The 21,961-nt window shown below is 42.8% G+C and overlaps 4 non-coding genes across 4 annotated transcripts; all 4 read right to left on the bottom strand.

The window, feature by feature from the left end:
- Positions 1-441: 441 nt before the first annotated feature.
- trnaf-gaa (transfer RNA phenylalanine (anticodon GAA)) lies at positions 442-514 on the bottom strand. Its single transcript has one exon. It is a non-coding gene; the product is annotated as a tRNA-Phe (tRNA).
- A 916-nt stretch (positions 515-1,430) lies between these two features.
- Positions 1,431-1,519, bottom strand: trnap-agg (transfer RNA proline (anticodon AGG)). Its single transcript is given in 2 exon segments — positions 1,431-1,466; positions 1,484-1,519. It is a non-coding gene; the product is annotated as a tRNA-Pro (tRNA).
- A 4,523-nt stretch (positions 1,520-6,042) lies between these two features.
- Positions 6,043-6,131, bottom strand: trnap-agg (transfer RNA proline (anticodon AGG)). Its single transcript is given in 2 exon segments — positions 6,043-6,078; positions 6,096-6,131. It is a non-coding gene; the product is annotated as a tRNA-Pro (tRNA).
- Positions 6,132-18,863: 12,732 nt separating this feature from the next.
- trnaf-gaa (transfer RNA phenylalanine (anticodon GAA)) lies at positions 18,864-18,936 on the bottom strand. Its single transcript has one exon. It is a non-coding gene; the product is annotated as a tRNA-Phe (tRNA).
- Between the last annotated feature and the right edge of the window lie 3,025 nt (positions 18,937-21,961).

The raw sequence follows: 21,961 nt of genomic DNA, 5'->3' as shown, positions 1-21,961 counted from the left end.
ATGCTGCTCGAAGATTTTTGGGTTTCCTTTCATGTTGACTGCCAGTCTATTCTCATAGAAATAGAGAATAAGCAAATATAGAAGATGTAAGTATTTCCCATCCTTGATGAGGTGGAATTTTTTATGTTGTGGGTGGTAATGTCTTGGCCCACGAGTGTGGTGGAAGCAGAGACAATCAATGATTTGAAAAGGAAATTGGATGGATACTTGAAGGAAAGAAACTTGCAGGAGGAAAGGGATCGAGCTGGTGAGTGGAACTTACTAGATTGCTCCGGGGAGAGCCAGCATGGACGTGATAGGCCAAATGACCACCTTCTATGTTGTAAATGACTCTGTGTTGTTTCTCAAATTCAATCCACTGGTGCTTGGTAAATAATCTCAAAGTAAATTGTGCAACTGGAAAATCAGAACCAAGGCAAGGGACACATAAGGAAGCAAAATTGCTGAAACCCGGGATTGAACCAGGGACCTTTAGATCTTCAGTCTAACACTCTCCCAACTGAGCTATTTCAGCTCTACATTAACAATGGATTGGTGTCCTTGTTTTGGAAGAAAATACATACATTCAAGTTTTCCAAAAAATTAAAGAACACAACATGTGAGTAATATTCCCCATTGCTTTCTCAGTACTGATGGATTGTGAAGCGGGAGACAGCCAGAAGTGCCACTGAGCCGCACAGACCCCGAGCTGAGAATGAAATGAGATCAAATTCAATCTTTCATAGTGAGATGCTGCTGAGAGGTAAGAGTCCTGAATCAAAGCGAGACTTGCTCATTTCAAACACTCCCTGTACTCTCTGCTCATGAAGCCTTAAAAAAGGGAAAAACAGAATGGCACTCAAACTCACAACCCTGCCATTAAAAGTCTCATATTCGACTGACAGAACTGTCACTTCTACTCGGTCTCTTATTGGATGGATGCAACTCCAACGCAGGGATGACATTCAAATCCTCCCATGGGTCCACATGTCAGACTGAGTTCCATGTTGTAGACTCAAGCAAAGGAAATCTGCTCACTTCCAAAACTATCAGCGAATTGAAGCTGATTACAATCAACATCATCAGAGGTCAGAACTACCTGGTGAAAGGAGACACCCTGAAGAAGGATCCACAATTATTCAAAGGCATCGACAAAGTGAAAAACAAGAAAATCGATGAGTCAATGCAAGCCAAACAACAGAAACACTGAAGAATTCCATTGCATTCCAGTCCAGAACCCAGTCCTGTTGTTTTTGGAGTCAGGTCACAATTACAGCAACAACTTTATATTCCCACTTGGCGATCTGTACATTTAGTTAATTGCAATTTTGTCGACAAGCTCTTTGAATCCAGTTGTCTGGTCCTCAAGCCAGCTCCGTATGGAAGTCAATTCCACCTTCTGCAAGGCTGAAACCAATAGATAACCTTAATCTAAAAATGCCAGCAGACCAGGGCTCGTCCGGGATTTGAACCCGGGATCTCTCGCATGTTAATTAACCATACTCCCTAAGCGAGAGTCATACCCCTAGACCAACAAGCCACTGACAGGTCAAGCTTTATTAGCTGCTGTGGAATTTCACTGGAACCCCCCAGCCAATCATCCATTTTTTTTCAGATCAAAGCAACATCCTGCAAATGCTGAAATAAAAACAGAAAGTGCTGGAAATGTTCAGCAGCTCTGGCAGCATCTGTGCTGTGAGAAACACAGTTAATGTTTCAGGGCACTCACCTTTTGTTTCAGCCATCCTTTCAGACTGCTTCTGTCCATCCAATCTCACTTTCTATTCTATCCACATTCTAACCATTCACTACGTTACTACATTTTTCATGAATTCCTCATTTCTTTTATTAATGACAATTTTGTATTTCTAGCCTTTGCTTCAGACACCACCACAAGTGGAATCATGTCTCCATCTACCCAATCAAACCACTTCGCTGTATCCTCACATTGCAATGTTTCTTTAACCCTGACAGACTGTGGAGTTTCTGCTGCTTGATTGCAGTTCTTGCTTCCCGCCAGTAGATGTCACCTCACTCCAATACAGTGAAGTTTACAAATCTGAGAGAGACACAACAGGAAATAATTCGTCACATTATAGTGAATATGTGGGATTTAGAAATACTAGGAGTGGAGACGAGTTATTATTGCACTCTGCTATTACATCTTTTATAATGGACTCCAGCATTTTCCCCACGACTGATGTCAGGCTAACCGGTATATAATTCGCTGTTTTCTTTCTGCCTCTTTTTTTAAATAGCGGAGTTACATTAACTACCGTCCAATCCATTGGAACTGTTCCAGAGTCGATAGAATTTTGAAAAAAGACCAGAAATGCATCTGCTATTTCAAGGGCCACTTCCTTAATTACTCTGGGATGTAGATTATCAGGCCCTGGGGATTTATCGGCCTTCAATCCCATCAATTTCCCAAACATTCCCTACTAATAATGATTTCATACAGTTCCTCCTTCTCACTAGACCCTATGTTCCCCAACATTTCTGGGAGATAATTTGTATCCTCCTTTGTGAAGACAGATCCAAAGTATGTATTTAATTGGTCTGCCATTTCTTTGTTCCCCATTATAAATTCCCCCGTTTCTGACTGTAAGGGGCCCACATTTGTCTTCACTAATCTTTTTCTCTACACATATCTATAGAAGCTTTTACAGTCAGTTTTTATGTTCTTTGCTAGCTTACTCTCATACTCTATTTCCCCCTTCTTAATCAATCCTTTTGTCCTCCTCTGCTAAATTCCAAACTGCTCACAATCTTCAGGTTTGCTGCTTGTTCTGACCATTTTATATTTCTCCTCCTTGGATCCAATACTTTCCTTAATTTCTTTTGTAAACCACAGTTGAGCCACCCTTCCTGTTTTACTTTTGCACAGACAGGAATGAACAATTGTTGTAATTCATCCGTGCGCTCTTTAAATGCTAGCCATTGCCTATCCACTGTCAACCCTTTAAGTAACGTTCCCCAATCTATCATAGCCAACTCCCGCCTCATACCTTCATAGTTTCCTTTATTTAGATTCAGGACCCGAGTCTCGGAATCAACTCTCTCACAATCCATCTTAATGAAGAATTTTATCATATTATGGGCGCACTTCCCCAAGGGACGCCACACAACAAGATTGTTAACTAATCCTTTCTCATTACACAATACCCAGTCCAGGATGGCCTGTTCTCTAGAGGTGTTATACACCTCTATCAATTCTCCACTAATCTCCTTTGATATAGGCAGAATAATCCTAGCTTTTCCAACCTAACCTTGTAACTAAAATCCCCCATCCCTGGATCCATTCTGGTAAATCGCCTCTGCGTCCTCTCAAGGACCCTCACATTCTTTCTAAAGTCTGCTGAGCAGAACTGGAAGCAACACTCCAATTGGGGCCTAACCAGAGTTTTATAATGGTTCAGCATAACTTCCCTGCTTTTGTACTCAATGCCTCTATTTATAAAGCCCAAGATCCCATATGCTTTGCGAACCACTCTCGCAATATGACTTGCCACCTTCAAAGATTGATGCACATGAACCCCAAGTCCCTCTATTCCAGCACACTCTTTAGAACTGTGCCATTAAGTATATATTGCCTCTCCCTATTCCTTATGCCAAAATACATCACCTCACACTTGTCACTATTAAATTCCATCTGCCACCTGTCTGCCCATTCTGCTAGCCTATCACTGTCCTGTTGCAGGCAGTTCATATCATCCTCACTGTTTGCCGCTCCTCCAAGTTTGGTGTCATCGGCATATTTTGAGATTCTACTCTGTATTCCAAGATCCAAGTCAATTACCTTGAGCAAAAAAAGCAGTGGTTCTAGCACTGACCCTTGGGGAACACCACTGTCGACTATCCTCCAGTCTGACAAAGAACCATTTAATAAGACTCGCTGTTTTCTGTCCTTGAACCAATTTTCTATCCAATTGGACACTGACCCTCCTATACCACGAACCTCAATTTTGTTAACCGCCCTTTTATGTGGTACCTTGTCAAACGCTTCCTTAAAATCCATATAAACAACATCCACTGCATTCCCTTCATCAACCTGCTCTGTTAGTTCATCAAAAAATGCAGTTAGATTAGTCAAGCATGAACTCCCATTTATAAATCCATGCTCACTCTCCTTAATTAACTCGAACCTCTCCAAGTGACTGTTGATTTTTTACCCTGATTATTCTTTCTAAAACCTTACCCACCGCTGCTGTTAATCTAACTAGCCTGTAGTTACCCGGACTGTCCTTACACCCTTTCTTGAATAAGGGTGTCGCATTTGCCACTGTTTAATCCTCTGGCACCTCCCCCGTATCCAGGGAAGATTGGAAGATTATAGCAAGCCCTTCCGTTATCTGCATCCGCATTTCCTTTCGCAACCTGGGATGTGAGCCATCCGGACCAGGTGATTTATCTTCCATAAGCACAGCCAGTCTTTTTAGTACCTCCCTCTCCTAATTTGTACTCTCTCCATTGCCTCTACTTTCTTCACTTCAACTGATATTTTGTCAAATTCCACTTCCTTAGTGATCACTGATGCAAAGTACTCATTAAGTAGATTAACATTGCCCTGCACCTCTAAGCTTATATTATCCTTTTTGTCCCTAATAGGCCCGACTCAACCTCTTACTACCCACTTATCATTTACATGCTGCTCGAAGATTTTTGGGTTTCCTTTCATGTTGACTGCCAGTCTATTCTCATAGAAATAGAGAATAAGCAAATATAGAAGATGTAAATATTTCCCATCCTCGATGAGGTGGAATTTTTTATGTTGTGGGTGGTAATGTCTTGGCCCACGAGTGTGGTGGAAGCAGAGACAATCAATGATTTGAAAAGGAAATTGGATGGATACTTGAAGGAAAGAAACTTGCAGGAGGAAAGGGATCGAGCTGGTGAGTGGAACTGACTAGATTGCTCCGGGGAGAGCCAGCATGGACGTGATAGGCTAAATGACCACCTTCTATGTTGTAAATGACTCTGTGTTGTTTCTCAAATTCAATCCACTGGTGCTTGGTAAATAATCTCAAAGTAAATTGTGCAACTGGAAAATCAGAACCAAGGCAAGGGACACATAAGGAAGCGAAATTGCTGAAACTCAGGATTGAACCAGGGACCTTTAGATCTTCAGTCTAACGCTCTCCCAACTGAGCTATTTCAGCTCTACATTAACAATGGATTGGTGTCCTTGTTTTGGAAGAAAATACATACATTCAAGCTTTCCAAAAAATTAAAGAACACAACATGTGAGTAATATTCCCCATTGCTTTCTCAGTACTGATGGATTGTGAAGCGGGAGACAGCCAGAAGTGCCACTGAGCCGCACAGACCCCGAGCTGAGAATGAAATGAGATCAAATTCAATCTTTCATAGTGAGATGCTGCTGAGAGGTAAGAGTCCTGAATCAAAGCGAGACTTGCTCATTTCAAACACTCCCTGTACTCTCTGCTCATGAAGCCTTAAAAAAGGGAAAAACAGAATGGCACTCAAACTCACAACCCTGCCATTAAATGTCTCATATTCGACTGACAGAACTGTCACTTCTACTCGGTCTCTTATTGGATGGATGCAACTCCAACGCAGAGATGGCATTCAAATCCTCCCATGGGTCCACATGTCAGACTGAGTTCCATGTTGTAGACTCAAGCAAAGGAAATCTGCTCACTTCCAAAACTATCAGCGAATTGAAGCTGATTACAATCAACATCATCGGAGGTCAGAACTACCTGGTGAAAGAAGACACCCTGAAGAAGGATTCACAATTATTCAAAGGCATCGACAAAGTGAAAAACAAGAAAATCGATGAGTCAATGCAAGCCAAACAACAGAAACACTGAAGAATTCCATTCCATTTCAGTCCAGATGTTTTTGGAGTCAGGTCACAATTACAGCAACAACTTTATATTCCCACTTGGCTATCTGTACATTTAGTTAATTACAATTTTGTCGACAAGCTCTTTGAATCCAGTTGTCTGGTCCTCAAGCCAGCTCCGCATGGAAGTCAATTCCACCTTCTGCAAGGCTGAAACCAATAGATAACCTTAATCTAAAAATGCCAGCAGACCAGGGCTCGTCCGGGACTTGAACCCGGGATCTCTCGCATGTTAATTAACCATACTCCCTAAGCGAGAATCATACCCCTAGACCAACGAGCCACTGATAGATCAGGCTTTATTAGCTGCTGTGGAATTTCACTGGAACCCCCCAGCCAATCATCCATTTTTTTTCAGATCAAAGCAACATCCTGCAAATGCTGAAATAAAAACAGAAAGTGCTGGAAATGTTCAGCAGCTCTGGCAGCATCTGTGCTGTGAGAAACACAGTTAACGTTTCTGGGCACTCACCTTTTGTTTCAGCCATCCTTTCAGACTGCTTCTGTCCATCCAATCTCACTTTCTATTCTATCCACATTCTAACCATTCACTACGTTACTACATTTTTCATGAATTCCTCATTTCTTTTATTAATGACAATTTTGTATTTCTGGCCTTTGCTTCAGACACCACCACAAGTGGAATCATGTCTCCATCTACCCAATCAAACCACTTCGCTGTATCCTCCCATTGCAATGTTTCTTTAACCCTGACAGACTGTGGAGTTTCTGCTGCTTGATTGCAGTTCTTGCTTCCCGCCAGTAGATGTCACCTCACTCCAATACAGTGAAGTTTACAAATCTGAGAGAGACACAACAGGAAATAATTGTTCACATTATAGTGAATGTGTGGGATTTAGAAATACTAGGAGTGGAGACGAGTTATTATTGCACTCTGCTATTACATCTTTTATAATGGACTCCAGCATTTTCCCCACGACTGATGTCAGGCTAACCGGTATATAATTCGCTGTTTTCTTTCTGCCTCTTTTTTTAAATAGTGGAGTTACATTAACTGCCGTCCAATCCATTGGAACTGTTCCAGAGTCCATAGAATTTTGACAAAAGACCAGAAATGCATCTGCTATTTCAAGGGCCACTTCCTTAAGTACTCTGGGATGTAGATTATCAGGCCCTGGGGATTTATCGGCCTTCAATCCCATCAATTTCCCAAACATTCCCAACTAATACTGATTTCATACAGTTCCTCCTTCTCACTAGACCCTATGTTCCCCAACATTTCTGGGAGATAATTTGTATCCTCCTTTGTGAAGACAGATCCAAAGTATGTATTTAATTGGTCTGTCATTTCTTGGTTCCCCATTATAAATTCCCCCGTTTCTGACTGGAAGGGACCCACATTTGTCTTCACTACTCTTTTTCTCTTCACATATCTATAGAAGCTTTTACAGTCAATTTTGATGTTCTCTGCAAGCTTATTTCCACTTGTTAATCAATCCCTTTGTCCTCCTCTGCTAAATTCCAAACTGCTCACAATCTTCAGGTTTGCTGCTTGTTCTGGCCATTTTATATTTCTCCTCCTTGGATCTAATACTTCCCTTAATTTCTTTTGTAAGCCACAGTTGAGCCACTATTCCTGTTTTACTTTTGCACAGACAGGAATGAACAATTGTTGTAATTCATCCATGCGCTCTTTAAATTCTAGCCATTGCCTATCCACTGTCAACCCTTTAAGTAACGTTCCCCAATCTAACATAGCCAACTCCCGCCTCATACCTTCATAGTTTCCTTTGTTTAGATTCAAGACCCGAGTCTCGGAATCAACTCTCTCACTCTCCATCTTAATGAAGAAGTTTATCATATTATGGGCGCACTTCCCCAAGGGACCCCACACAACAAGATTGTTAACTAATCCTTTCTCATTACACAATACCCAGTCCAGGATGGCCTGTTCTCTAGAGGTGTTATACACCTCTATCAATTCTCCACTCAATCTCCTTTGATATAGGCAGAATAATCCTAGCTTTTCCAACCTAACCTTGTAACTAAAATCCCCCATCCCTGGATCCATTCTGGTAAATCGCCTCTGCGTCCTCTCAAGGACCCTCACATTCTTTCTCAAGTCTGCTGAGCAGAACTGAAAGCAACACTCCAATTGGGGCCTAACCAGAGTTTTATAATGGTTCAGCATAACTTCCCTGCTTTTGTACTCAATGCCTCTATTTATAAAGCCCAAGATCCCATATGCTTTGCAAACCACTCTCGCAATATGTCTTCCCACCTTCAAAGATTGATGCACATGAACCCCAAGTCCCTCTATTCCAGCACACTCTTTAGAACTGTGCCATTAAGTATATATTGCCTCTCCCTATTCCTTATGCCAAAATACATCACCTCACACTTGTCACTATTAAATTCCATCTGCCACCTGTCTGCCCATTCTGCTAGCCTATCACTGTCCTGTTGCAGGCTGTTCATATCATCCTCACTGTTTGCCACTCCTCCACGTTTGGTGTCATCGGCATATTTTGAGATTCTATTCTGTATTCCAAGATCCAAGTCACTTACCTTTAGCAAAAAAAGCAGTGGTTCTAGCACTGACCCTTGGGGAACACCACTGTCGACTATCCTCCAGTCTGACAAAGAACCATTTAATAAGACTCGCTGTTTTCTGTCCTTAAACCAATTTTCTATCCAATTGGACACTGACCCTCCTATACCACGAACCTCAATTTTGTTAACCGCCCTTTTATGTGGTACCTTGTCAAACGCTTCCTTAAAATCCATATAAACAACATCCACTGCATTCCCTTCATCAACCTGCTCTGTTAGTTCATCAGAAAATTCAGTTAGATTAGTCAAGCATGAACTCCCATTTATAATTCCATGCTCACTCTCCTTAATTAAGTCAAACCTCTCCAAGTGACTGTTGATTTTTTACCCTGATTATTCTTTCTAAAACCTTACCCACCGCTGCTGTTAATCTAACTAGCCTGTAGGTACCCGGACTGTCCTTACACCCTTTCTTGAATAAGGGTGTCGCATTTGCCACTGTTTAATCCTCTGGCACCTCCCCCGTATCCAGGGAAGATTGGAAGATTATAGCAAGCCCTTCCGTTATCTGCATCCGCATTTCCTTTCGCAACCTGGGATGTGAGCCATCCGGACCAGGTGATTTATCTTCCCTGAGCACAGCCAGCCTTTTTAGTACCTCCCTCTCCTAATTTGTACTCTCTCCATTGACTCTACTCTCTTCACTTCGACTGATATTTTGTCAAATTCCACTTCCTTAGTGATCACTGATGCAAAGTACTCATTAAGTAGATTAACATTGCCCTGCACCTCTAAGCTTATATTATCCTTTTTGTCCCTAATAGGCCCGACTCAACCTCTTACTACCCACTTATCATTTACATGCTGCTCGAAGATTTTTGGGTTTCCTTTCATGTTGACTGCCAGTCTATTCTCATAGAAATAGAGAATAAGCAAATATTGAAGATGTAAGTATTTCCCATCCTTGATGAGGTGGAATTTTTTATGCTGTGGTTAGTAATGACTTGGCCCACGAGTGTGGTGGAAGCAGAGACAATCAATGATTTGAAAAGGAAATTGGATGGATACTTGAAGGAAAGAAACTTGCAGGAGGAAAGGGATCGAGCTGGTGAGTAGAACTGACTAGATTGCTCCGGGGAGAGCCAGCATGGACGTGATAGGCCAAACGACCACCTTCTATGTTGTAAATGACTCTGTGTTGTTTCTCAAATTCAATCCACTGGTGCTTGGGAAATAATCTCAAAGTAAATTGTGCAACCAGAAAATCAGAACCAAGGCAAGGGACGCATAAGGAAGCAAAATTGCTGAAACCCGGGATTGAATCAGGGACCTTTAGATCTTCAGTCTAACGCTCTCCCAACTGAGTTTTTCAGCCCTACATTAACAGTGGCTTGGTGTCCTTGTTTTGGAAGAAAATACATACATTCAAGTTTTCCAAAAAATTAAAGAACACAACATGTGAGTAATATTCCCCATTGCTTTCTCAGTACTGATGGATTGTGAAGCGGGAGACAGCCAGAAGTGCCACTGAGCCGCACAGACCCCGAGCTGAGAATGAAATGAGATCAAATTCAATCTTTCATAGTGAGATGCTGCTGAGAGGTAAGAGTCCTGAATCAAAGCGAGACTTGCTCATTTCAAACACTCCCTGTACTCTCTGCTCATGAAGCCTTAAAAAAGGGAAAAACAGAATGGCACTCAAACTCATAACCCTGTCATTAAAAGTCTCATGTTCGACTGACAGAACTGTCACTTCTACTCGGTCTCTTATTGGATGGATGCAACTCCAACGCAGGGGTGGCATTCAAATCCTCCCATGGGTCCACATGTCAGACTGAGTTCCATGTTCTAGACTCAAGCAAAGGAAATCTGCTCATTTCCAAAACTATCAGCGAATTGAAGCTGATTACAATCAACATCATCAGAGGTCAGAACTACCTGGTGAAAGAAGACACCCTGAAGAAGGATCCACAATTATTCAAAGGCATCGACAAAGTGAAAAACAAGAAAATCGATGAGTCAATGCAAGCCAAACAACAGAAACACTGAAGAATTCCAGTCCAGAACCCAGTCCTGTTGTTTTTGGAGTCAGGTCACAATTACAGCAACAACTTTATATTCCCACTTGGCTATCTGTACATTTAGTTAATTACAATTTTGTCGACAAGCTCTTTGAATCCAGTTGTCTGGTCCTCAAGCCAGCTCCGTATGGAAGTCAATTCCACCTTCTGCAAGCCTGAAACCAATAGATAACCTTAATCTAAAAATGCCAGCAGACCAGGGCTCGTCCAGGACTTGAACCCAGGATTTCTCGCATGTTAATTAACCATACTCGCTAAGCGAGAATCATACCCCTAGACCAATGAGCCACTGACAGGTCAGGCTTTATTAGCTGCTGTGGAATTTCACTGGAACCCCCCAGCCAATCATCCATTTTTTTTCAGATCAAAGCAACATCCTGCAAATGCTGAAATAAAAACAGAAAGTGCTGGAAATGTTCAGCAGCTCTGGCAGCATCTGTGCTGTGAGAAACACAGTTAACGTTTCTGGGCACTCACCTTTTGTTTCAGCCATCCTTTCAGACTGCTTCTGTCCATCCAATCTCACTTTCTATTCTATCCACATTCTAACCATTCACTACGTTACTACATTTTTCATGAATTCCTCATTTCTTTTATTAATGACAATTTTGTATTTCTGGCCTTTGCTTCAGACACCACCACAAGTGGAATCATGTCTCCATCTACCCAATCAAACCACTTCGCTGCATCCTCACATTGCAATGTTTCTTTAACCCTGACAGACTGTGGAGTTTCTGCTGCTTAATTGCAGTTCTTGCTTCCCGCCAGTAGATGTCACCTCACTCCAATACAGTGAAGTTTACAAATCTGAGAGAGACACAACAGGAAATAATTGTTCACATTATAGTGAATGTGTGGGATTTAGAAATACTAGGAGTGGAGACGAGTTATTATTGCACTCTGCTATTACATCTTTTATAATGGACTCCAGCATTTTCCCCACGACTGATGTCAGGCTAACCGGTATATAATTCGCTGTTTTCTTTCTGCCTCTTTTTTTAAATAGTGGAGTTACATTAACTACCATCCAATCCATTGGAACTGTTCCAGAGTCTATAGAATTTTGAAAAAAGACCAGAAATGCATCTGCTATTTCAAGGGCCACTTCCTTAAGTACTCTGGGATGTAGATTATCAGGCCCTGGGGATTTATCGGCCTTCAATCCCATCAATTTCCCAAACATTCCCAACTAATACTGATTTCATACAGTTCCTCCTTCTCACTAGACCCTATGTTCCCCAACATTTCTGGGAGATAATTTGTATCCTCCTTTGTGAAGACAGATCCAAAGTATGTATTTAATTGGTCTGTCATTTCTTGGTTCCCCATTATAAATTCCCCCGTTTCTGACTGGAAGGGACCCACATTTGTCTTCACTACTCTTTTTCTCTTCACATATCTATAGAAGCTTTGACAGTCAATTTTGATGTTCTCTGCAAGCTTATTTCCACTTGTTAATCAATCCCTTTGTCCTCCTCTGCTAAATTCCAAACTGCTCACAATCTTCAGGTTTGCTGCTTGTTCTGGCCATTTTATATTTCTCCTCCTTGGATCTAATACTTCCCTTAATTTCTTTTGTAAGCCACAGTTGAGCCACTATTCCTGTTTTACTTTTGCACAGACAGGAATGAACAATTGTTGTAATTCATCCATGCGCTCTTTAAATTCTAGCCATTGCCTATCCACTGTCAACCCTTTAAGTAACGTTCCCCAATCTAACATAGCCAACTCCCGCCTCATACCTTCATAGTTTCCTTTGTTTAGATTCAAGACCCGAGTCTCGGAATCAACTCTCTCACTCTCCATCTTAATGAAGAAGTTTATCATATTATGGGCGCACTTCCCCAAGGGACCCCACACAACAAGATTGTTAACTAATCCTTTCTCATTACACAATACCCAGTCCAGGATGGCCTGTTCTCTAGAGGTGTTATACACCTCTATCAATTCTCCACTCAATCTCCTTTGATATAGGCAGAATAATCCTAGCTTTTCCAACCTAACCTTGTAACTAAAATCCCCCATCCCTGGATCCATTCTGGTAAATCGCCTCTGCGTCCTCTCAAGGACCCTCACATTCTTTCTAAAGTCTGCTGAGCAGAACTGAAAGCAACACGCCAATTGGGGCCTAACCAGAGTTTTATAATGGTTCAGCATAACTTCCCTGCTTTTGTACTCAATGCCTCTATTTATAAAGCCCAAGATCCCATATGCTTTGCAAACCACTCTCGCAATATGTCTTCCCACCTTCAAAGATTGATGCACATGAACCCCAAGTCCCTCTATTCCAGTACACTCTTTAGAACTGTGCCATTAAGTATATATTGCCTCTCCCTATTCCTTATGCCAAAATACATCACCTCACACTTGTCACTATTAAATTCCATCTGCCACCTGTCTGCCCATTCTGCTAGCCTATCACTGTCCTGTTGCAGGCAGTTCATATCATCCTCACTGTTTGCCACTCCTCCAAGTTTGGTGTCATCGGCATATTTTGAGATTCTACTCTGTATTCCAAGATCCAAGTCACTTACCTTTAGCAAAAAAAGCAGTGGTTCTAGCACTGACCCTTGGGGAACACCACTGTCGACTATCCTCCAGTCTGACAAAGAACCATTTAATAAGACTCGCTGTTTTCTGTCCTTAAACCAATTTTCTATCCAATTGGACACTGACCCTCCTATACCACGAACCTCAATTTTGTTAACCGCCCTTTTATGTGGTACCTTGTCAAACGCTTCCTTAAAATCCATATACACAACATCCACTGCATTCCCTTCATCAACCTGCTCTGTTAGTTCATCAGAAAATGCAGTTAGATTAGTCAAGCATGAACTCCCATTTATAAATCCATGCTCACTCTCCTTAATTAACTCGAACCTCTCCAAGTGACTGTTGATTTTTTACCCTGATTATTCTTTCTAAAACCTTACCCACCGCTGCTGTTAATCTAACTAGCCTGTAGTTACCCGGACTGTCCTTACACCCTTTCTTGAATAAGGGTGTCGCATTTGCCACTGTTTAATCCTCTGGCACCTCCCCCGTATCCAGGGAAGATTGGAAGATTATAGCAAGCCCTTCCGTTATCTGCATCCGCATTTCCTTTCGCAACCTGGGATGTGAGCCATCCGGACCAGGTGATTTATCTTCCCTGAGCACAGCCAGCCTTTTTAGTACCTCCCTCTCCTAATTTGTACTCTCTCCATTGTCTCTACTCTCTTCACTTCGACTGATATTTTGTCAAATTCCACTTCCTTAGTGATCACTGATGCAAAGTACTCATTCAGTAGATTAACATTGCCCTGCACCTCTAAGCTTATATTATCCTTTTTGTCCCTAATAGGCCCGACTCAACCTCTTACTACCCTCTTATCATTTACATGCTGCTCGAAGATTTTTGGGTTTCCTTTCATGTTGACTGCCAGTCTATTCTCATAGAAATAGAGAATAAGTAAATATAGAAGATGTAAGTATTTCCCATCCTTGATGAGGTGGAATTTTTTATGCTGTGGTTAGTAATGACTTGGCCCACGAGTGTGGTGGAAGCAGAGACAATCAATGATTTGAAAAGGAAATTGGATGGATACTTGAAGGAAAGAAACTTGCAGGAGGAAAGGGATCGAGCTGGTGAGTAGAACTGACTAGATTGCTCCGGGGAGAGCCAGCATGGACGTGATAGGCCAAACGACCACCTTCTATGTTGTAAATGACTCTGTGTTGTTTCTCAAATTCAATCCACTGGTGCTTGGGAAATAATCTCAAAGTAAATTGTGCAACCAGAAAATCAGAACCAAGGCAAGGGACGCATAAGGAAGCAAAATTGCTGAAACCCGGGATTGAATCAGGGACCTTTAGATCTTCAGTCTAACGCTCTCCCAACTGAGTTTTTCAGCCCTACATTAACAGTGGCTTGGTGTCCTTGTTTTGGAAGAAAATACATACATTCAAGCTTTCCAAAAAATTAAAGAACACAACATGTGAGTAATATTCCCCATTGCTTTCTCAGTACTGATGGATTGTGAAGCGGGAGACAGCCAGAAGTGCCATTGAGCCGCACAGACCCCGAGGTGAGAATGAAATGAGATCAAATTCAATCTTTCATAGTGAGATGCTGCTGAGAGGTAAGAGTCCTGAATCAAAGCGAGACTTGCTCATTTCAAACACTCCCTGTACTCTCTGCTCATGAAGCCTTAAAAAAGGGAAAAACAGAATGGCACTCAAACTCATAACCCTGTCATTAAAAGTCTCATATTCGACTGACAGAACTGTCACTTCTACTCGGTCTCTTATTGGATGGATGCAACTCCAACGCAGGGGTGGCATTCAAATCCTCCCATGGGTCCACATGTCAGACTGAGTTCCATGTTCTAGACTCAAGCAAAGGAAATCTGCTCATTTCCAAAACTATCAGCGAATTGAAGCTGATTACAATCAACATCATCAGAGGTCAGAACTACCTGGTGAAAGAAGACACCCTGAAGAAGGATCCACAATTATTCAAAGGCATCGACAAAGTGAAAAACAAGAAAATCGATGAGTCAATGCAAGCCAAACAACAGAAACACTGAAGAATTCCAGTCCAGAACCCAGTCCTGTTGTTTTTGGAGTCAGGTCACAATTACAGCAACAACTTTATATTCCCACTTGGCTATCTGTACATTTAGTAAATTACAATTTTGTCGACAAGCTCTTTGAATCCAGTTGTCTGGTCCTCAAGCCAGCTCCGTATGGAAGTCAATTCCACCTTCTGCAAGCCTGAAACCAATAGATAACCTTAATCTAAAAATGCCAGCAGACCAGGGCTCGTCCGGGACTTGAACCCAGGATATCTCGTACGTTAATTAACCATACTGCCTAAGCGAGAATCATACCCCTAGACCAACGAGCCACTGACAGGTCAGGCTTTATTAGCTGCTGTGGAATTTCACTGGAACCCCCCAGCCAATCATCCATTTTTTTTCAGATCAAAGCAACATCCTGCAAATGCTGAAATAAAAACAGAAAGTGCTGGAAATGTTCAGCAGCTCTGGCAGCATCTGTGCTGTGAGAAACACAGTTAACGTTTCTGGGCACTCACCTTTTGTTTCAGCCATCCTTTCAGACTGCTTCTGTCCATCCAATCTCACTTTCTATTCTATCCACATTCTAACCATTCACTACGTTACTACATTTTTCATGAATTCCTCATTTCTTTTATTAATGACAATTTTGTATTTCTGGCCTTTGCTTCAGACACCACCACAAGTGGAATCATGTCTCCATCTACCCAATCAAACCACTTCGCTGCATCCTCACATTGCAATGTTTCTTTAACCCTGACAGACTGTGGAGTTTCTGCTGCTTAATTGCAGTTCTTGCTTCCCGCCAGTAGATGTCACCTCACTCCAATACAGTGAAGTTTACAAATCTGAGAGAGACACAACAGGAAATAATTGTTCACATTATAGTGAATGTGTGGGATTTAGAAATACTAGGAGTGGAGACGAGTTATTATTGCACTCTGCTATTACATCTTTTATAATGGACTCCAGCATTTTCCCCACGACTGATGTCAGGCTAACCGGTATATAATTCGCTGTTTTCTTTCTGCCTCTTTTTTTAAATAGTGGAGTTACATTAACTACCATCCAATCCATTGGAACTGTTCCAGAGTCTATAGAATTTTGAAAAAAGACCAGAAATGCATCTGCTATTTCAAGGGCCACTTCCTTAAGTACTCTGGGATGTAGATTATCAGGCCCTGGGGATTTATCGGCCTTCAATCCCATCAATTTCCCAAACATTCCCAACTCATACTGATTTCATACAGTTCCTCCTTCTCACTAGACCCTATGTTCCCCAACATTTCTGGGAGATAATTTGTATCCTCCTTTGTGAAGACAGATCCAAAGTATGTATTTAATTGGTCTGTCATTTCTTGGTTCCCCATTATAAATTCCCCCGTTTCTGACTGGAAGGGACCCACATTTGTCTTCACTACTCTTTTTCTCTTCACATATCTATAGAAGCTTTCACAGTCAATTTTGATGTTCTCTGCAAGCTTATTTCCACTTGTTAATCAATCCCTTTGTCCTCCTCTGCTAAATTCCAAACTGCTCACAATCTTCAGGTTTGCTGCTTGTTCTGGCCATTTTATATTTCTCCTCCTTGGATCTAATACTTCCCTTAATTTCTTTTGTAAGCCACAGTTGAGCCACCCTTCCTGTTTTACATTTGCACAGACAGGAATGAACAATTGTTGTAATTCATCCATGCGCTCTTTAAATTCTAGCCATTGCCTATCCACTGTCAACCCTTTAAGTAACATTCCCCAATCTATCATAGCCAACTCCCGCCTCATACCTTCATAGTTTCCTTTGTTTAGATTCAAGACCCGAGTCTCGGAATCAACTCTCTCACTCTCCATCTTAATGAAGAATTTTATCATATTATGGGCGCACTTCCCCAAGGGACCCCACACAACAAGATTGTTAACTAATCCTTTCTCATTACACAATACCCAGTCCAGGATGGCCTGTTCTCTAGAGGTGTTTTACACCTCTATCAATTCTCCACTCAATCTCCTTTGATATAGGCAGAATAATCCTCGCTTTTCCAACCTAACCTTGTAACTAAAATCCCCCATCCCTGGATCCATTCTGGTAAATCACCTCTGCGTCCTCTCAAGGACCCTCAAATTCTTTCTAAAGTCTGCTGAGCAGAACTGGAAGCAACACTCCAATTGGGGCCTAACCAGAGTTTTATAATGGTTCAGCATAACTTCCCTGCTTTTGTACTCAATGCCTCTATTTATAAAGCCCAAGATCCCATATGCTTTGCGAACCACTCTCGCAATATGACTTGCCACCTTCAAAGATTGATGCACATGAACCCCAAGTCCCTCTATTCCAGCACACTCTTTAGAACTGTGCCATTAAGTATATATTGCCTCTCCCTATTCCTTATGCCAAAATACATCACCTCATACTTGTCACTATTAAATTCCATCTGCCACCTGTCTGCCCATTCTGCTAGCCTATCACTGTCCTGTTGCAGGCAGTTCATATCATCCTCACTGTTTGCCACTCCTCCAAGTTTGGTGTCATCGGCATATTTTGAGATTCTACTCTGTATTCCAAGATCCAAGTCACTTACCTTGAGCAAAAAAAGCAGTGGTTCTAGCACTGACCCTTGGGGAACACCACTGTCGACTATCCTCCAGTCTGACAAAGAACCATTTAATAAGACTCGCTGTTTTCTGTCCTTAAACCAATTTTCTATCCAATTGGACACTGACCCTCCTATACCACGAACCTCAATTTTGTTAACCGCCCTTTTATGTGGTACCTTGTCAAACACTTCCTTAAAATCCATATAAACAACATCCACTGCATTCCCTTCATCAACCTGCTCTGTTAGTTCATCAAAAAATGCAGTTAGATTAGTCAAGCATGAACTCCCATTTATAAATCCATGCTCACTCTCCTTAATTAACTCGAACCTCTCCAAGTGACTGTTGATTTTTTACCCTGATTATTCTTTCTAAAACCTTACCCACCGCTGCTGTTAATCTAACGAGCCTGTAGTTACCCGGACTGTCCTTACACCGTTTCTGGAATAAGGGTGTCGCATTTGCCACTGTTTAATCCTCTGGCACCTCCCCCGTATCCAGGGAAGATTGGAAGATAATAGCAAGCCCTTCCGTTATCTGCATCCGCATTTCCTTTCGCAACCTGGGATGTGAGCCATCCGGACCAGGTGATTTATCTTCCCTAAGCACAGCCAGCCTTTTTGTACCTCCCTCTCCTAATTTGTACTCTCTCCATTGCCTCTACTCTCTTCACTTCGACTGATATTTTGTCAAATTCCACTTCCTTAGTGATCACTGATACAAAGTACTCATTAAGTAGATTAACATTGCCCTGCACCTCTAAGCTTATATTATCCTTTTTGTCCCTAATAGGCCCGACTCAACCTCTTACTACCCACTTATCATTTACATGCTGCTCGAAGATTTTTGGGTTTCCTTTCATGTTGACTGCCAGTCTATTCTCATAGAAATAGAGAATAAGCAAATATAGAAGATATAAGTATTTCCCATCCTTGATGAGGTGGAATTTTTTATGTTGTGGGTGGTAATGTCTTGGCCCACGAGTGTGGTGGAAGCAGAGACAATCAATGATTTGAAAAGGAAATTGGATGGATACTTGAAGGAAAGAAACTTGCAGGAGGAAAGGGATCGAGCTGGTGAGTGGAACTGACTAGATTGCTCCGGGGAGAGCCAGCATGGACGTGATAGGCCAAACGACCACCTTCTATGCTGTAAATGACTCTGTGTTGTTTCTCAAATTCAATCCACTGGTGCTTGGTAAATAATTTCAAAGGAAATTGTGCAACTGGAAAATCAGAACCAAGGCAAGGGACGCATAAGGAAGCGAAATTGCTGAAACCCAGGATTGAACCAGGGACATTTAGATCTTCAGTCTAATGCTCTCCCAACTGAGCTATTTCAGCTCTACGTTAACAGTGTTTTGGTGTCCGTGTTTTGGAAGAAAATACATACATTCAAGTTTTCCAAAAAATTAAAGAACACAACATGTGAGTAATATTCCCCATTGCTTTCTCAGTACTGATGGATTGTGAAGCGGGAGACAGCCAGAAGTGCCACTGAGCCGCACAGACCCCGAGCTGAGAATGAAATGAGATCAAATTCAATCTTTCATAGAGAGATGCTGCGGAGAGGTAAGAGTCCTGAATCAACGCGAGACTTGCTCATTTCAAACACTCCCTGTACTCTCTGCTCATGAAGCCTTAAAAAAGGGAAAAACAAAATGGCACTCAAACTCACAAAAATAATAGCAAAATACTGCGGATGCTGGAAATCTGAAACAAAAACAAGAAATACTGCAACCACTCAGCAGGTCTGGCAGCATCTGTGGAAAGAGAAGCAGAGTTAACGTTTCGGGTCAGTGACCCTTCTTCGGAACTGACAAATATTAGAAAAGTCACAGATTATAAGCAAGTGAGGTGGGGGTGGGGCAAGAGATAACAAAGGAGAAGGTGCAGATTGGACCAGGCCACATTGCTGACCAAAAGGTCATGGAGCAAAGGCAAACAATATGTTGATGGTGTGTTGAAAGACAAAGCATTAGTACAGATTAGGTGTGAATACACTGAATGTTGAACAGCAGCAAGTGCAAACCTGAAAAAAAACCTGAAAAAAAACAGTGGGTAAGCAAACTGAACAAACTAAGATGAAATGAAATAAATGCAAAAAAAGATTGTAAAAAATGTAAAAAAGAATGTAAAAAAAAAGGAAGAAAAAATAACTAAAAATGAAAGTAAAATGGGGGGCTGTCATGCTCTGAAATTATTGAACTCAATGTTCAGTCCGGCAGGCTGTAGTGTGCCTAATCGGTAGATGAGATGCTGTTCCTCGAGCTTGCGTTGATGTTCACTGGAACACTGCAGCAATCCCAGGACAGAGATGTGAGCATGAGAGCAGGGGGGAGTGTTGAAATGGCAAGCAACCGGAAGCTCAGGGTCCTGCTTGCGGACTGAGCGGAGATGTTCCGCAAAGCGGTCACCCAGTCTGCGCTTGGTCTCCCCAATGTAGAGGAGACCACACTGTGAGCAGCGAATACAGTATACTACATTGAAAGAAGTACAAGTAAATCGCTGCTTCACCTGAAAGGAGTGTTTTGGGCCTGGGATAGTGAGGAGAGAGGAGGTAAATGGGCAGGTATTACACCTCCTGCGATTGCAGGGGAAGGTGCCCTGAGACGGGGACGAGGTGGTGGGGGTAATGGAGGAGTGGACCAGGGTGTCGCGGAGGGAACGATCCCTTCGGAATGCTGACAGGGGAAGGGAGGGGAAGATGCGACTGGTAGTGGCATCACGCTGGAGGTGGCGAAAATGGCGGAGGATGATCCTTTGGATATGGAGGCTGGTGGGATGAAAAGTGAGGACAAGGGGAACCCTGTCACGGTTCTGGGAGGGAGGGGAAGGGGTGAGGGTAGAGGTGCGGGGAATGGGTCGGACACGGTTGAGGGCCCTGTCAACAACAGTGGGGGGAAATCCTCGGTTGAGGAAAAAAGTCATATCAGAAGCACCGTCATGGAAGGTAGCATCATCAGAGCAGATGCGTCGGAGACGGAGAATCTGGGAGAATGGAATGGAGTCCTTACAGGAGGTAGGGTGTGAAGAAGTGTAGTCGAGGTAGCTGTGGGAGTCGGTGGGCTTATAATGGATATTGGTAGACAACCTATTCCCAGAGATGGAGACAGTGAAGTCGAGGAAGGGAAGGGAAGTGTCAGAGATGGACCATGTGAAGGTGAGAGAAGGGTGGAAATTGGAAGCAAAGTTGATAAAGTTTTCTGGTTCGGGGCGGGAGCAGGAAACGGCACCGATACAGTCATCAATGTACCGGAAAAAGAGTTGGGGGAGGGGGCCTGAGTAGGGCTGGAACAAAGAATGCTCGACATATCCCACAAAAAGACAGGCATAACTAGGACCCATGGGACATCGATCTGGTCCAGGGGAAATGATTCCTGTTCCTCCGGCCTGGGTATTCTGCTGCGGGAAGGCAATTTAACCATCTCTGAAGTTAAGATGCTGGTGGGCGGTCGCCTTCTCGTAGCAGATGTAATGTACAACAATGCTCCGCTCCAGTTAAGCAACGTATATGCCCCGGTCCAATACAGTGAGCGGCTGACCATCCTCCAGCAACTCACACTGCTGCTGGTGACATCCAGGCCGGTCATTCTTGGAGGTGACTTCAACTGCATCATTGATGCAGCTGGACAATCTGGCAGTAACGACAGAAAACTGGACGCTCCGCACAGATTCTTAAAAAATGCCAAACTGCACAATGTCTTCAGCAAACCTGCAGACAGAGAGCAGCGTAGATACACCTGGTCAAGGTCGGACGGGTCTGCCCGTTCCAGGATTGACTTCCTGTATGTGTCCCCTGCTTTCACGGTCAGATCCACCGACGTCAAGCCGGTGTTCTTCTCCGACCACTGCCTCTTACTGGCTGACTGTCACTTACAGGATGACCAGCGGGTTGGCAGGGAGACATGGAAGCTGAATGCTACACTGCTAACCCAGAGAACATTGAGGAACTCAAAAGAGATTGAAAAAGTTGGAGAACAGTGAGACCCTCTTTGAGTATCCGGTGAACTGGTGGGAAGTGATCAAGGTGAATATCAAGACGTTCTTTATCTCCAAAGGTGTTCAGAGGGTGTGAGAGAGACAAAGGGAAATGTCCCAACTCCAGAAAAGAATGCAAAATCTGCTCTGGCTGCAGTCGATGGGGGTCGAGGTCAAGGAGGATCTCCAAGAGGTGAAGAGCCAGCAGGCCTCGCTCTTTGCCACGGAGGCCTCCAAGATCATCTTCCGGTCCAGAGTCCGCTCCATTGAGCAGGATGAGAAGTGCTCGCGTTTCTTCTTCCAAAAGGTACACAGAGAGAGCTCTGTGATCAGCAGCCTGAAGGAAGAGGATGGCTCGGTCACAACTTCGCAGTCCGACATACTAAGG

The sequence above is a fragment of the Heterodontus francisci genome, chromosome 35, assembly GCF_036365525.1.
Source record: "Heterodontus francisci isolate sHetFra1 chromosome 35, sHetFra1.hap1, whole genome shotgun sequence".
NCBI classification, from domain to species: Eukaryota; Metazoa; Chordata; class Chondrichthyes; order Heterodontiformes; family Heterodontidae; genus Heterodontus; species Heterodontus francisci.
The sequence above is the reverse complement of the archived record's forward strand: the minus strand, read 5'-3'. Positions and strand labels throughout refer to the sequence as shown.